Source organism: Cyrtonyx montezumae, unplaced genomic scaffold, assembly GCF_038088225.1.
Source record: "Cyrtonyx montezumae isolate F1298 unplaced genomic scaffold, pur_monq_1.0 scaffold_8, whole genome shotgun sequence".
NCBI classification, from domain to species: Eukaryota; Metazoa; Chordata; class Aves; order Galliformes; family Odontophoridae; genus Cyrtonyx; species Cyrtonyx montezumae.
The window spans coordinates 91,215,869-91,229,797 of NW_027072089.1; positions in this window are offsets into that span (position 1 = coordinate 91,215,869).

A 13,929-nucleotide genomic window follows, 5' to 3' on the forward strand; every position below is an offset into this window, starting at 1 on the left:
ATGCAGTTATTCCTCCCTAGGTGCAAGACAATATATTTGCTCTTGTTAAACCTCATCTGGTTCCAGCCTGTCCAGGTGTCGCTGAATGGCAGCACAGCCTTCTGGCATGTCAGCCATTCCTACCAGCTTTGTAATATCATCAGCAAACTTGCCGAGGGTGGACACTGTCTCCTCATCAAAGTCACACTGATGAAGAAGTTGAACAGGACCAGACCCAGCAGCAACCACTGAGGAACACCACTAAATTCAGGCCAACTGGGTTCTGCATCACCAAAGCCTCCTGAGCTCTGCCAGTTATCCAGTTCTCACCTCACCTCACAGTCCGCTCATATATTCCATACCTCCTCAACTTTGTTATAAGGATGCTGTGGGAGACAGTGTCAAATGCCTTGCTGAAATCAAGGTAGACTACATCCACTGCTCTCCCCTCATCCATCCAGCCAGTGATGACTGGCTACCCAGTTAGCTGAGCATGACCTCCCCCTGGTGAACCCATGCTGACTACTCCTGATAACTCTTTTTCTCCACCTGCCTGGAGATGGCATCCAGAACAAGCTGTTACATCACCTTTCCAAGGCACAGAGGTGAGGCTGACTGGACTGTAGTTCCCTGGATCCTCCTTGCTCTTTTTGAATACCAGAGTGACACTGGCTATCCTTCAGTCTTCAGGCACTTCTCCCATTCTCCAAGACCTCTCACAGATGATAGAGAGCGGCTAAGCAATCACCACTTCCAATTCTTTCAGCACATGTGGATGCATTATGTAGACTAATGTTGCCTAGATGTTCTTGGACCATCTCCATACTCACCAAAGGGAAGGCTTCCATTCCCTAGACCCTCTCACTTACTTCCAGGGTGCAGGAGTCCCTAGGAGTTCCCACCATGATAGAAGCAAAGAAGGCAATCAGTATCTCTGCCTTCTTGGCATTCCCCATTACCAGAACACCCTTTCACTTAGAAGGAGACCCACATTTTCCCTAGTTAAAGGAAGACTGATGACATACTTCAAAAAGCCTATCTTATCCTTAATCTTCTTTTGCCAGATTCAATTCCATGTTGCCTTTAGCCTTCCTTGTCTTCATCCCTGTAGGCCCTGACAACATTTCTACATTCTTCCCAAGTGGTCACACCCTTTTTCCACTTTCTGTGGGCCTTCTTTTTCCCTTTGAGTTTATGCATGAGTTCTTTGATCATCCACACGTCTCCTGCCACCCTTGCCTGATTTCTTACTCACAGGGACACATCAATCCTGAGCTTGGAAGAAGTGCTGTCTAAATGCTAACCAGCTCTCACAGGCCCCCTTGCCTTCTAACACCTGGGAGAGCTCCAATAAAGTCCTGGAAGAGATCAAAATAATCTCTCCTGAAGTTCAGGGTAGCAATCCTACTTTCTGGTTTGCTTCTTCCACTCAGTATCTTGAACTACATCCACGTGATCACTACATCCCAATCTGCCTCCGACCTTCATAATTTCCTTAACATGCTTGTTAGTAAGAACAAGGTCCAGTAACACCCCACCCCTCATCAGCTACTCCACCACCTGCATCAGAAAGTTACCGTCGACACATTGCAGGAACTGTCTGGAATGTGCATTCTTTGTTATGTTGCTTACCCAACAAGTATCTGGATAACTGAAGTCCACTTATAAGAACCTGCACCTGGGATCATGGGGCTGCTTGTAGAAGGCCTCGTCAACTTCCTCCTCCTGATTAGGGGGCCTACATTACAACCCCTCAACAGTGTCATTCACACTAGCCTGCCCCTTAATTCTCACCCACAAATTCTCCACTGGTACATCACCCTCCCCCAGTTGGAATTCAATACATTTTAGCTGCTCTCTTATATAAAGAGTTAACCTGCCTTGCCAGACTGCTTCCTAAAAAGCATATAGCTATCCATGGCAGCATTCCAGGCATGCAAGCTGTTCCATCACATTTCCAAGGTTGCAATGAGATCATGGCTTTGTGATCATACACAGACCTCTAGCTCCTCCTGTTTTTATTTCCCATGCTGCCTGTGTTAGTATACAGACACTTCAGGGTAGCAGCAGGTGCAGTTATCCCTAAAGGCACACAGGATTTCAAGCAGGGAATTCTCAGTGTTACCTCTAGGAAGTCCTCACAAGTTCCTACAGTACAATCCAGAGGATTTTCCCTGCAGTCTCCTACAAATACAACATCTCCGAGACCTACTCTGTCCCAATGACCTCCACCCTTTTCCCCCATCAAATCTAGTTGAAGTTTCTGAATTACTCACTCCACCCTAGCTTGCATCATTTTATGCCCTTCCCCCTTCATACATAGTTAAAAGATCTCTCAACAAGCCCTGCCAGCTCCTGGGCTAGGATCCCCTTTCCCCTCAGAGACAAGCGAGATACATCCACAGCCAGGCACCAAGTAAACCACCCCATGGTCAAAGAACCCGAAGTTCCTGTGGCAGCATCAGCCTTTCAGCCACTTTTTCAAAGCCTGAATTTTCCTAGACTACTTAGTATCCCTCACCACCCCCAGAAGGGAGACACAAAACTATGACTTCAACTCCCTCAACTAACCACCCTAAGCCTCTGAAATCTCTTTTGCTAGCTCAGACTTCCCTGAGCAGTTTAATCACTGCCTGCCCAAACTATCAATAACAGGTAGCAATCAGAGGAGCAAATCGTACCCGGGCCCCAGGGAGGCAGCATACCTCCCTGCAGGTCTGGTCAGACCTTCTGTCTTTCCTGGTAAAGGCAGTCTCAATGCATGGAGATGACTGCCTCACCCTAGGCCCCCTCTGGTGGACCCAGGGAAGCAAGATAGGCAGGCAGAGGGTGTGATTGCAACATCAAGCCAAGACTCTTTCTCATCTGTCAGGAGGGTAGGGGACCCACCCCTTTTCTGGGGGTATCTCCATTGCACCCTTCCCTCTGTCACACCAGCGAGTCACTCCACCAGTCAGTCTCCCACCAGTCCTTCTTCATGATCCTTAGTCTCTCCACCAGCTCCTCCTTGAGTTCCACCACCAGGCTGAGCAGCTTATCCAACCACTTGAACTTCACCATGTGGAACTCCTGCCACCCTCCCCCAGGAGCAGCAGGCTCAGGCATTCCTTGTAGACAGACCTGAAGTGCCACATTCCTTCCATCTGGGTTGCCACAGCCTTCCTTGGGCAAGCCCACTGTCTGATGGTGACCATGTTTAAACCTGTCATAAGTGCTCAGACTTCAATCAGAGTTTTTGGAATATTTTATTACAATCAAAAGGTGAAAAGCAATAAGCAAGCAGCACTGGGTGTGCCAGGGAGTCTCCGCTCCACCAACAATGCACACCAAGAAGATGGTTCCCTTTTCTTTTATACAGTGTCTCATTTAAAATTCCCTCAAGTCCCCTCCTCCTTTTGGTTAATCATTTTATTCTTCTGCACTTGCGTGGCTAGTTGCTAAGGGGTCGCACATTCCTTCAGGTGGTCTTTGGGATGAAGTCTGTTTGTCTTCCTCAGTGCCCTCTGATTCATCCCTCTGGGCTCAGCCTTGCAACATTTGTGTTTGAGATGCTTATCTCTGCCACCCCTTGATTTGAGGAATGCACACTCCAGCTCCATCTTGCAAGGTTTTGTGTTTGTAATGCAGATAGAGTTCTGTTCTCAGTTTATCCTTCCATGCCTTATAAGGAAATTTTACTCCTTTAAGCAATTTTCTCTGCCAATTATGGTTAAGGCTAGTTTACAGTTATTGTATCAGCATCCTTGACACTGTCTTTCGACACAAATCACATCCACATATTTTACAAACTTGTGGTCCCAGAGACTGTCAATAGAAGAGCAGCTCTCCTGAGGAAAGAGGGACAGCACTCATTCACCCTGCCATTCAACCTACCTCCCACAACTGCTGCTGCAGTACAGCATGGGCAGTGCGGGTTGTGCACTGACTTCCCCTCCTTGTTCTTGGTGGGCGATGATACTGTTTACCTGGTGTGCTCTGTGGAAATCAGCTTCTGCCCTCCCTTAAGGCTGCGTATAGCCTGGCAGCGAGGGGTGAAGGTCAAGGGGTGGGCAGTACCAGCTCTACTCTTGCTAACTCAGCAGCCCACCCACAAACTGCCAGCCCCAGGCACAGGCACAGCACTTTTGTTGGCTTCAAAAAAAGCCATAAAAGCAGTTTTTTGTAACCCCTTTTCACTTTAGATCCCTTGCCCATTGCGCTTACCTGCTCTGAAGCTGGTCTCCACCACAATATATGATAAATTTATGAAGCTAACAGGTGTTAATGCAAAGCTTAAGGTGAGTAACCTTGTCTTACAAGTTTTCCTTCTACCTGTGTACCAGCATATTAATACAGCTTCCCAAATAGCTACCATGACTTTTTCTACTCAGTTTATAGCAACAAGAGACAAGATTCCAATTGTATCACTTGGTAAGGGAACAGGCAATGGTTCTCCAGTAACTGCCACCCTGAATGTGGTATCTCTCAAGCTGCAAACAAAATAATATGACTAATTATGTATATACCTCACTTGCATCAAACCAGTCTGAGACCATTTATATTTTATCTTTTGTAATTCTTATCTGTAAGCAACAACTATTTTGCTTTTAGTGGTACAAATTATTGTCTCATATTACAAGCTTTCCATATAAACTTTGTTTACAAAGTGCAGCTTCTGTACTACTAAAGAGTCTGTTCTCTTCTTTCCTGTAGCTCTTGTTTAAATACTGAAAGGCCACTATCAGATTACCTGGGAGCCTTCCCTTCTCCAGGCTGAAAAGCCCCAGCTCTCTCAGCCTGTACTCATAGGACAGGTGTTCCATTGTATGGATCATTTTTGTGACTCTCCTCTGGATGCACTCAAACACATACATGTTTCTCCTGTACTGAGGACTCCACATGTGGATGCAGTACTCCAGGTGAGGCCTCACCAGCACAGGGGCAGGATCACCTTCCTCGACCTGCTGGCCACACTTCTTTTGATGCAGCCCAGGATGATACAGTTGGCCTTCTGGGCTGTGAGAGCACATTGCTGGCTCCCTTTTCTCATCCACCAGGACCCCCAAGTGCTTCTCCACAGGTCTGCTCTCCAAGAGTTCTTCCTCCAGTCTGTATAAAGCACCTGGAATTGCCCCAGTCTAGATGGGGAACTTGGCCTAGTTGAACTTTATTAGATTCACATGGGCCCACTTCTCCAGCCTGTCCAGGTCCCTCTGGATGGCTTCCCTTCCCTCCAATGTAGTCTGAATTGTACATGTAGTACAGTGTAGTGTCTGAACCAGTCAGCTCGGTGTCATCCACAAACTTGCTGAGAGTGCACTCAATTCCATTTTCTATGTCCTTGATAACTATCTTGAAGAGCACTTTTCCCATGACTGACCATTGGGGGACACCACTTGTGCCCAGCCTCCACCCATACACAGAACCATTGATCACAACCCTTGGGCTCTGACCAGTCAACCAGTTCTTTATCCATCATACAGTCCATCCTTCAAATCCATACCTCTTTTAGAATTTAGAAAGAAGGATGTGTGTGGGGGGGGACCATGTCAAAGGCTTTGCAGAAGTCCAGGTAGATGACATCCGTTGCCCTTCCCCAGTCCACTGATCCCATCACTCCATCATAGAAGGCCACCAGATTGGTCAAGGAAAGATCTGCACTTGGTAAAGCTGTGCTGGCTATCTTGGATCACCTCTTTAGCTCATCTGTGCCTTAACATAGCAACCAGGAGGATCTGCTCCATGATCTTCCTAGGCACAGACGTGAGGATCACCAGACTGTAGTTCCCTGGGTCATCCTTTCTCCTTAAAATGGAAGTAATGTTTCCTTTCTTCCAGTCACCAGAGATTTAACCCAACAGCCATGATTTTTTCAAATATGATGGAGGCTTGGCAACCACATCAGCCATCTCTCTCAGAATCCTAAGATGCATATCATCCGACTTACATATATTGAGTTTCATGAAGAGGTCTTGGACTTGTTTCACAGTTACAATGGGATGGAATCCACTCCTCTCACCCATGCCTAGAGGTTCAGGGTCCTGGCAGACATGGGGAGCCATAACACCAGTGAATACTCAGTAAGGCAAAGCACTTATTGAGCACCTCAGCTTTTTCCATGTCAGAGGAAGCCAGTTCTCCATCCTCATTAATCAGAGGGGGAATGCTCTCCTCGCTCTGACTCTTCCTGCCTATGTACCTCCAGAACCCCCTCTAGTTAGTTTTCACGTTCCTTGCCAAGGTCAGCTCCACCTGTGCCTTGGCTTTCCTGATCTTATCTCTACACATGCAGATGACATCCCTGCATTCTTCCCAGGCTACACAACCTTGTTTCCACTTTCTGTACATCTTTCTCTTTTCCCTCAGTTTAAGCTGCAGTTCAGCCATGCTGATTGCCCACCTCCTCTGTTTGATTTCTTCTGCTGGGGGATGGAGAGTTCTTGTGCTCTCAGAAGGGTGTCCTTAAAGAGCTGCCAGCTCTGTTCTGTTCCTACGCCCTTAAGGACAGTTTCCCAGGAGATCCCATCCAGCAGTTCCTTGAGCAGCTTGAATTTTGCTCTCCTGAAGTTCAGGGTCCTGACTCTGCTTTTTCCCATGGCTGCATTCTTCCAGATCACAAACTCCCACCAGGGCACGATCACTACAGCCCAGGCTGCCTCCAATCTTAACCTCTGTGTCTAATGCTCTCTTCCGCATTGGTGAGCACTAGGTCCATTAAGCTTCACCTTGGGTTGGCCCATCTAGTACCTGGACCAGGAAGTTGTCCTCACGAGACACCTGCAGTGCCACTATCCCAGCAGATATCCAGGTGTTTGAAATCCCCAGTCAGGACAACAGTACATGAGTGTAACAACACTTGCAGTTGAAGCAAGAAGGCCTTGTCAGCAGGCTTATCAGGTGGCCTGCAATAGACACCAACCACTAGGTGTCCTTTACTAAACAGATCCCTAATTTTAACCCATTAGCTCTCAACCTGATCATGGTTGTTAATCAGACACAGCTCTTCACAATCTATCAATTTCCTAACATAGAGGGCAACTCTCCTTTTAGGTCCCTCTGGTGTGCTGACCACAGTCCCACAGCTTGGTGTCATCAGTAAACTTGCTGAGGGATGCACCTGACTCCACCATCAATATAACTGATGAAGGAGTCCCAGCAATGACTCCTGGGTGACACCACTGACCTCTATTCCAGACACTGAGCAATTGACCACTACTTCTCTAGCAGAATTTAGTAAGAGTCTTTAGGAACACACACAGTTTGCTGTTCAATGAAACGGGCAATCTTAACTTTATTCAAGGCACTAGTTAGGGAATCATAGAATCAAAAAGGCTGGAAAAGATTTCCAATATCATCCAGTTCAACTGTTCACCTACTGCCAATACTGCTCACTAAACCATGTCCCTAAATACCATACGAACATATTTCTTGAACAACTCCAGAAGAGTAACTCAATTGTCCTGGAGAAGCCTTTTACAGTGCCTGACTACTTCTTCAGAGAAGTCTTTCCTAATATCCAACCAGACCTTTAAGGCCATTCCCTCTAGGTCCTATCTTGGGCCCCTCACTACAAGAAGGACATTGAGGCCCTGGAGCGTGTTCAGAGAAGGGCAACAAAACTGGTGAGGGGCCTGGAGCACAAGTCTTATGAGGAGCGGCTGAGGGAGCTGGGATTGTTCAGTCTGGAGAAGAGGAGGCTCAGAGGAGACCTTATTGCACTCTACCACTTCCTGAAGGGGGGTTGTGGTGAGGAGGGGGTAGGTCTCTTCTCCCTGATAAGTAATGACAGGACGAGAGGGAATGGCCACAAGTTGCGCCAGGGAAGATTTAGATTAGACCTGAGGAAGCATTTCTTTTCTGAAAGAGTGGTCAGGCACTGGAATGGCCTGCCTAGGGAGGTGGTTGAGGCACCATCCCTAGCGCTGTTCAAGAAGCGTTTAGATGAGGTGCTAAGGGATTTGATTTAGTAGTTGGGTAGAGATAGTGATAGGAGGATGGTTGGACTAGATGATCTTATAGGTCCTTTCCAACCTTATGAACTTATGAACTTATGAACTAATTACAGGAGAAGAGGCCAACCCCCGTCTTACCACAACCTCCGTTCAGGGAGTTGTAGAGAACAATAAGGACTCTCCTGAGGAGGTTTCCTGAGCCTCCTCAGGAGGAACTAAATCTCACTTCCCTCACTTGCTCCCCTTAAGACTTGTGTTTCAGTCTTTACCAGCTTTGCTGCCCTTCTTTGTACATACTCCAATGCCTCTATACCTTTCTTGTTATCACAGAATCATAGGGGTTGGAAGTCCAACCCCCCTGCCAAAGCAGGTTCCCTACACCAGGTCGCACAGGTAGGTGTTCAGGCGGGTCTTGAATATCTACAGAGAAGGACATTCCAACCCCCCTGGGCAGCCTGTGCCAGTGCTCTGTCACCCTCACCGTAAAGAATTTATTGCACACATTCGTGCAGAACCTCCTAAGCTGCAGTTTCTGGTCATTTCCCCTTGTCCTGTCTCCACACACTGCTAAAAAGAGCCTGGCCTCACCACTTTGTCCCCCACACCTCAGATACTTATAAACCTGGATGAGGTCCCCTCTCAGTCTTCTTTTCTCAAGGCTAAAGAAACCCAGTTCACAGGGGAGATTCCTCCAGGCCCTTCACCATCTTTGTGACCCTCCGCTGGACTCTTTCCAAGAGATCCCTGACTTTCCTGTACTGGGGAGCCTCGAACTGGACACAATACTCCAGGTGAGGCCTCATCAGGACAGAGTAGAGGGGGAGGATCACCTCCCTCAACCTGCTGGCATCCTTCTTTTTTAATGCACCCCAGAATGCCACTGGCCCTCTTGGCAACGAGAGCACACTGCTGGCTCATGGTCAACCTGTCATCCACCAGGACACCCAGGTCCCTCTCTACAGAGCTCCTCTCCAGTTGGTCATTGCCCAACCTGTATCGGTGCATGCAGTTATAACTCTCTAGGTGCAAGACACTACACTTGCCTTTGTTAAACCTCATCTGGTTCCAGCTAGTCCAGGTCTCACTGAATGGCAGCACAGCCTTCTGGCATGTCAGCCATTCCTCCCAGCTTTGTAGTACCATCAACAAAAATGCTGAGGGTGGCCACTATCCCCTCATCAAGGTCATTGATGAAGATGTTGAACAAGAGTGGAACTAGCATGGACCCCTGCGGGACACCACTGGTCACAGGCCTGCAACCGGACTCTACACCGTCAATGACAACCCTCTGCACTCTGCCAGTCAGCCAGTTCTCAACCCACTTGACTGTCCACTCGTCTATCCCACACATCCTTAGCTTTGTTATAAGGATGTCATGGGACACAGTATCAAATGCCCTGCTGAAATCAAGGTAGACTGCATCCACTGCCCTCCCCCCATCCACCTAGCCAGTGACAACATCATAGAAGGCCACAAGGTTTCATAGATTCATAGATATATTAGGTTGGAAAGGACCTACAAGATCATCTAGTCCAACCATCCTTCTATCACCATCCCTACCCACTAAACCACTCAATCAAATCCCTCAGCACCCCATCTAAACGCTTCTTGAACAGCACTAGGGATGGTGCCTCAACCACCTCCCTAGGCAGACCATTCTAGTGCCTGACCACTCTTTCAGAAAAGAAATGCTTCCTCAGGTCTAATATAAATCTTCCCCGGCGCAACTTGTGGCCATTCCCTCTCGTCCTGTCATTACTTATCAGGGAGAAGAGGCCCACCCCCTCCTCACCACAACTCCCCTTCAGGAAGTGGTAGAGTGCGATAAGATCTCTGAGCCTCCTTTTCTAAAGACTAAACAATCCCAGCTCCCTCAGCCGCTCCTCATAAGACTTGTGCTCCAGACCCCTCACCAGTTTTGTTGCCCTTCTCTGAACACGCCCTGGCCTCAATGTCCTTCTTGTAGTGAGGGGCCCAAAACTGAACACAGTACTTGAGGTGTGGCCGTACCAGAGCTGAGTACAGGGGGATGATCACCTCCCTGCTCCTGCTGGCTACACTATTTCTAAAGGCTGTTGGCCTTCTTGGCCACCCGGGCACACTGCCGGCTCATGTTAAGCCGAGCATCAACCAACACCCCCAGGTCCTTTTCCTCTCTACATTCTTCAAGCCATTCTGCCCCAAGCCTATAGCATTGCATGGGGTTATTGTGGCCAAAGTGCAGGACCCGACACTTGGTCTTATTGAACCTCATCCCATTGAGCTCAGCCTAGCCAGATCCCTCTGAAGGGCCTCCCTACCCTCCGGCAGATCGACACATCCTCCCAACTTGGTGTCATCTGCAAACTTATTGAGGGTACACTCAATTCCCTTGTCTAGGTCATCAATAAAGATATTAAACAAGATGGGCCCCAGTACCAACCCTTGGGGGACACCACTCATAACAGGACACCAGCTGGACTTAACTCCATTAACCACTACCCTCTGGGCACGGCCCTCCAGCCAGTTCTCCACCCAAAAAAGAGTGAACTTGTCCACACCATGGGCTGCCAGTTTCCTCAGGAGAATACTGTGGATGACTGTGTCAAAGGCCTTGCTGAAGTCCAGGTAGACTACATCAACAGCCTTTTCCTCATCTACCAGTCTGGTCACCCAGTCATAGAAGGAGATGAGGTTGGACAAGCACGACCTGCCCTTTGTGGACCCATGCTGGCTGGGTCTGATCCCCTGGTTGCCATGCATGTGCAACGTGATCTCCCTCAAGATCATCTGCTCCATAACTTTCCCTGATACCGAGGTCAGGCTGACAGGCCTGTAGTTCCCTGGGTCTTCCTTACAGCCTTTCCTGTAGATGGGAGTCACATTGGCAAGCCTCCGATCTTGTGGGACCTCTCCAGATAACCAGGAATGCTGATAGATGGCAGAAAGTGGCTTGGCAATCACCTCTGCCAACTCCCTCAGCACCCTTGGCTGGATCCCATCTGGTCCCATGGACTTGTGGCAGTTCAGATGGAGGAGCAGATCTCTGTCTCTGCTTGGATCACAGGGGGTGTATTATGTGCTCCATCCCAAACTTCCAGGTCAGGGCGAAAAGTACCCAGAGGATAACTGCTCTGTCTATTAAAGACAGATGTGAAGAAGGCATTGAGAACCTCAGCCTTTTCCTTACCCTCCATGGTTACATTCCCTGCCGCATCAAGTAAAGGAGAGAAATTCTCCTTGTTTTTTCTCTTGCTGTTAATATATTTGTAAAAGGATTTTCTGTTCTCCTTTACTGCAGTAGCCAGTCTAAGTTCAAGCTGGGCTTTTGCATTTCTAACTTCCTGCCTGCAAATCTTGGCAAGTTCTCTGTAGTCTCCCCAAGTAGTTGGTCAAGCATGACCTCCCCTTTGGTGAACCCATGCTGACTACTCCTGATAACCTCCTTTTCTTCCAATTGTCTGGAGATGGCATCCAGCACAAGCTGTTCCATCACCTTTCTAGGGACAGTAGTGAGGCTGACTGCCGTATAATTACCTGGATCCCCCTTCTTGCCCTTTTTGAAGACCGGAGTGACACTGGCTACCCTCCAATCATCAGACACATCCCCCATTCTCCAAGACCTCTCAAAGATGATAGAGAGCAGTTCAGCAATCACCTCCTCCAGCTCCCTCAGCACCCATGGATGCACCCCACTGGGTCCCATGGATTTATGAACATTAGCATTGCATAGGCGCTCACAGACCACCTCTTCCCTGACTGAAGGAAAGTCTCCCATTTCCCAGACTCTCTCACTAACCTCCACGGGAGAGCTCTTTCACTGAAGACAGAAGCAAAAAAGACGTTCAGTATCTTCGCCTTCTCAGCATCCCCCGTTACCGGAACAGCCCCCTCACCTAGTAGGGGGCCCACATTCTTCCTAATCTTCCTTTTACTGTTAACATACTTAAAAAGTCTTTTTTATTATCCTTTATCACTTTTGCCAGATTCAATTCCAGATGTGCTTTAGCCTTCCTCATTGCATCCCTGGAGGCCCTGACAACCTTTCTATATTCTTCCCAAGTGGTCAGACCCTTTTTCCACATTTCACAGATCTTCCCTTTGAGTTTGTGCATGAGCTCCTTGCTCATCCACGCAGGTTTCCTGCCACCCCTTCGTGATTTCTTGCTCACAGGGATGTACTGATCCTGAGCTTGGAAAAAGAGCTGTTTAAACGCTGACCATCTCTCACAGGCCCCCTTACCTTCTAACACCCTACCCCACAGGATAGCTCCAAGTAGGTCCCGGAAGAGATCAAGATTGGCTCTCCTAAAGTCCAAGGTAGCAATCCTACTTTTTGCTTTGCTCCTTCCACTCAGGATCTTGAACTCCACCATCTCCTGATCACTACAACCCAAGTCGCCTCCAACCTTTACTTCCTTAACAAGTCCTTCCTTGTTAGTGAGACTAAGGTCCCCTCCTTGTGTCGGTTCCTCTATCACCTGTATTAGAAAGTTGCCTTCAACACATTGCAAGAACTATCTGGACCGTGCGTGCTTGGCCAAGTTGCTCATCCAGCAAATGTCTGGATAACTGAATTCCCCCATAAGCACCGGCGCTTGGGAACATGAGGCTACTTCTAATTGTTTATGGAAGGCCTCATCAACCTCCTCTTCCTGATCAGGGTGCCTGTAGTACACACCCACAATAGTGTCACCCTTACCAGCCTGCCCCTTGATTCTCACCCACAAGCTCTCCACTGCTACATCATTCTCCCCCAAGTGGAGTTCAATACATTTTAACTGCTCTCTCACATAAAGAGCAACTCCACCACCTAGCCTTGCCAGCCAATCTTTCCTAAAAACGACACAGCCCTCCATGGCAACACTCCCATCATGAGAGCTGTCCCACCACATCTCTGTGATCGCAATGAGATCATGGCCTTGCAACCGCATGCAGATCTCCAACTCTTCCTGTTTATTTCCCATGCTGCGCGAATTAGTGTATGGACACTTAAGGGAAGCAGTATCCTTCCGCCTCCCACCATTCCTAGGAACTCCACTCTCTTCACCCAGCAAGCTGTTTCCTCTGTTTCAAGCCTTGAACTACCCTCTTGGCCCCAGAGGCCCTCATTTTGTCCCCTTCCCCCTTCATACCTAGTTTAAAGACCTGTCAATAAGTCCCACCAGTTCCTCAGCTACAACAGTAAGTAATAAGGGGCCCAGAACTGAACACAGTACTCAAGATGCATCATCATCACTGCTAAGCACAGTGAGTTGAACACCTCCCTAGTCCTGCTAGCTACACTATTTCTGATAATAGTCAGGATGATATTGGTCATCTTGGCCCTCTGGGTATAATGCTTGCTCACATTCAACTGAGCACGGACCATCACCCCCAGATTATTTTTCTTCACACAGCCTTCTTGCCACTCCACCCCAAGCCTATAGGCATTGTAAGGGGTTGCTGTAACTTAAGTGCAGGACCCAAGCACTTGTCTTGTTGAACTTCATCTCCTTGGCCTCAGGGGGATCAAGATCCCTCTGTAGGGCTTTCCTATCCAAAAGGAGAGGATCACTTACCCCCGACTTCTTGTTCTTACAGAGGGTGTACTCAACTCCCTCATCCAGATCATCAATAAAGATATTAAACAGGACCCAATACTTACCCTGAGGAACACCCCTCATGACTAGGCCCCCAATGGAATTAACTCAATTCACCAAAACTCTTTGTGCCCAGCCCTCCAGCCACATCTTCATCCTGCAAAGCATATGTATATACCTGTCCAAGCTCTGGGTTGCTGGCTTTTCCAGGAGAATACTGTGGGGAGACTGTGGGAAGAGTGATGTGCTATATTAAAAAATTAGCTTAGATTTCAGATGACCAAGTATGTCTGCATATTTCGCCTATTTTCCATTCTCTCTTGTGAAAGGACCACAATTTTTTTTTTTTCAAAACATCTCCTCTTAAAAAGAAATAACATTTGTTTGATTATGGATGAAAGTTCATTTCTTCAGAGAACAGTATGCTTTAAATCACTGGAAAACAAAGGAAAGGAGGA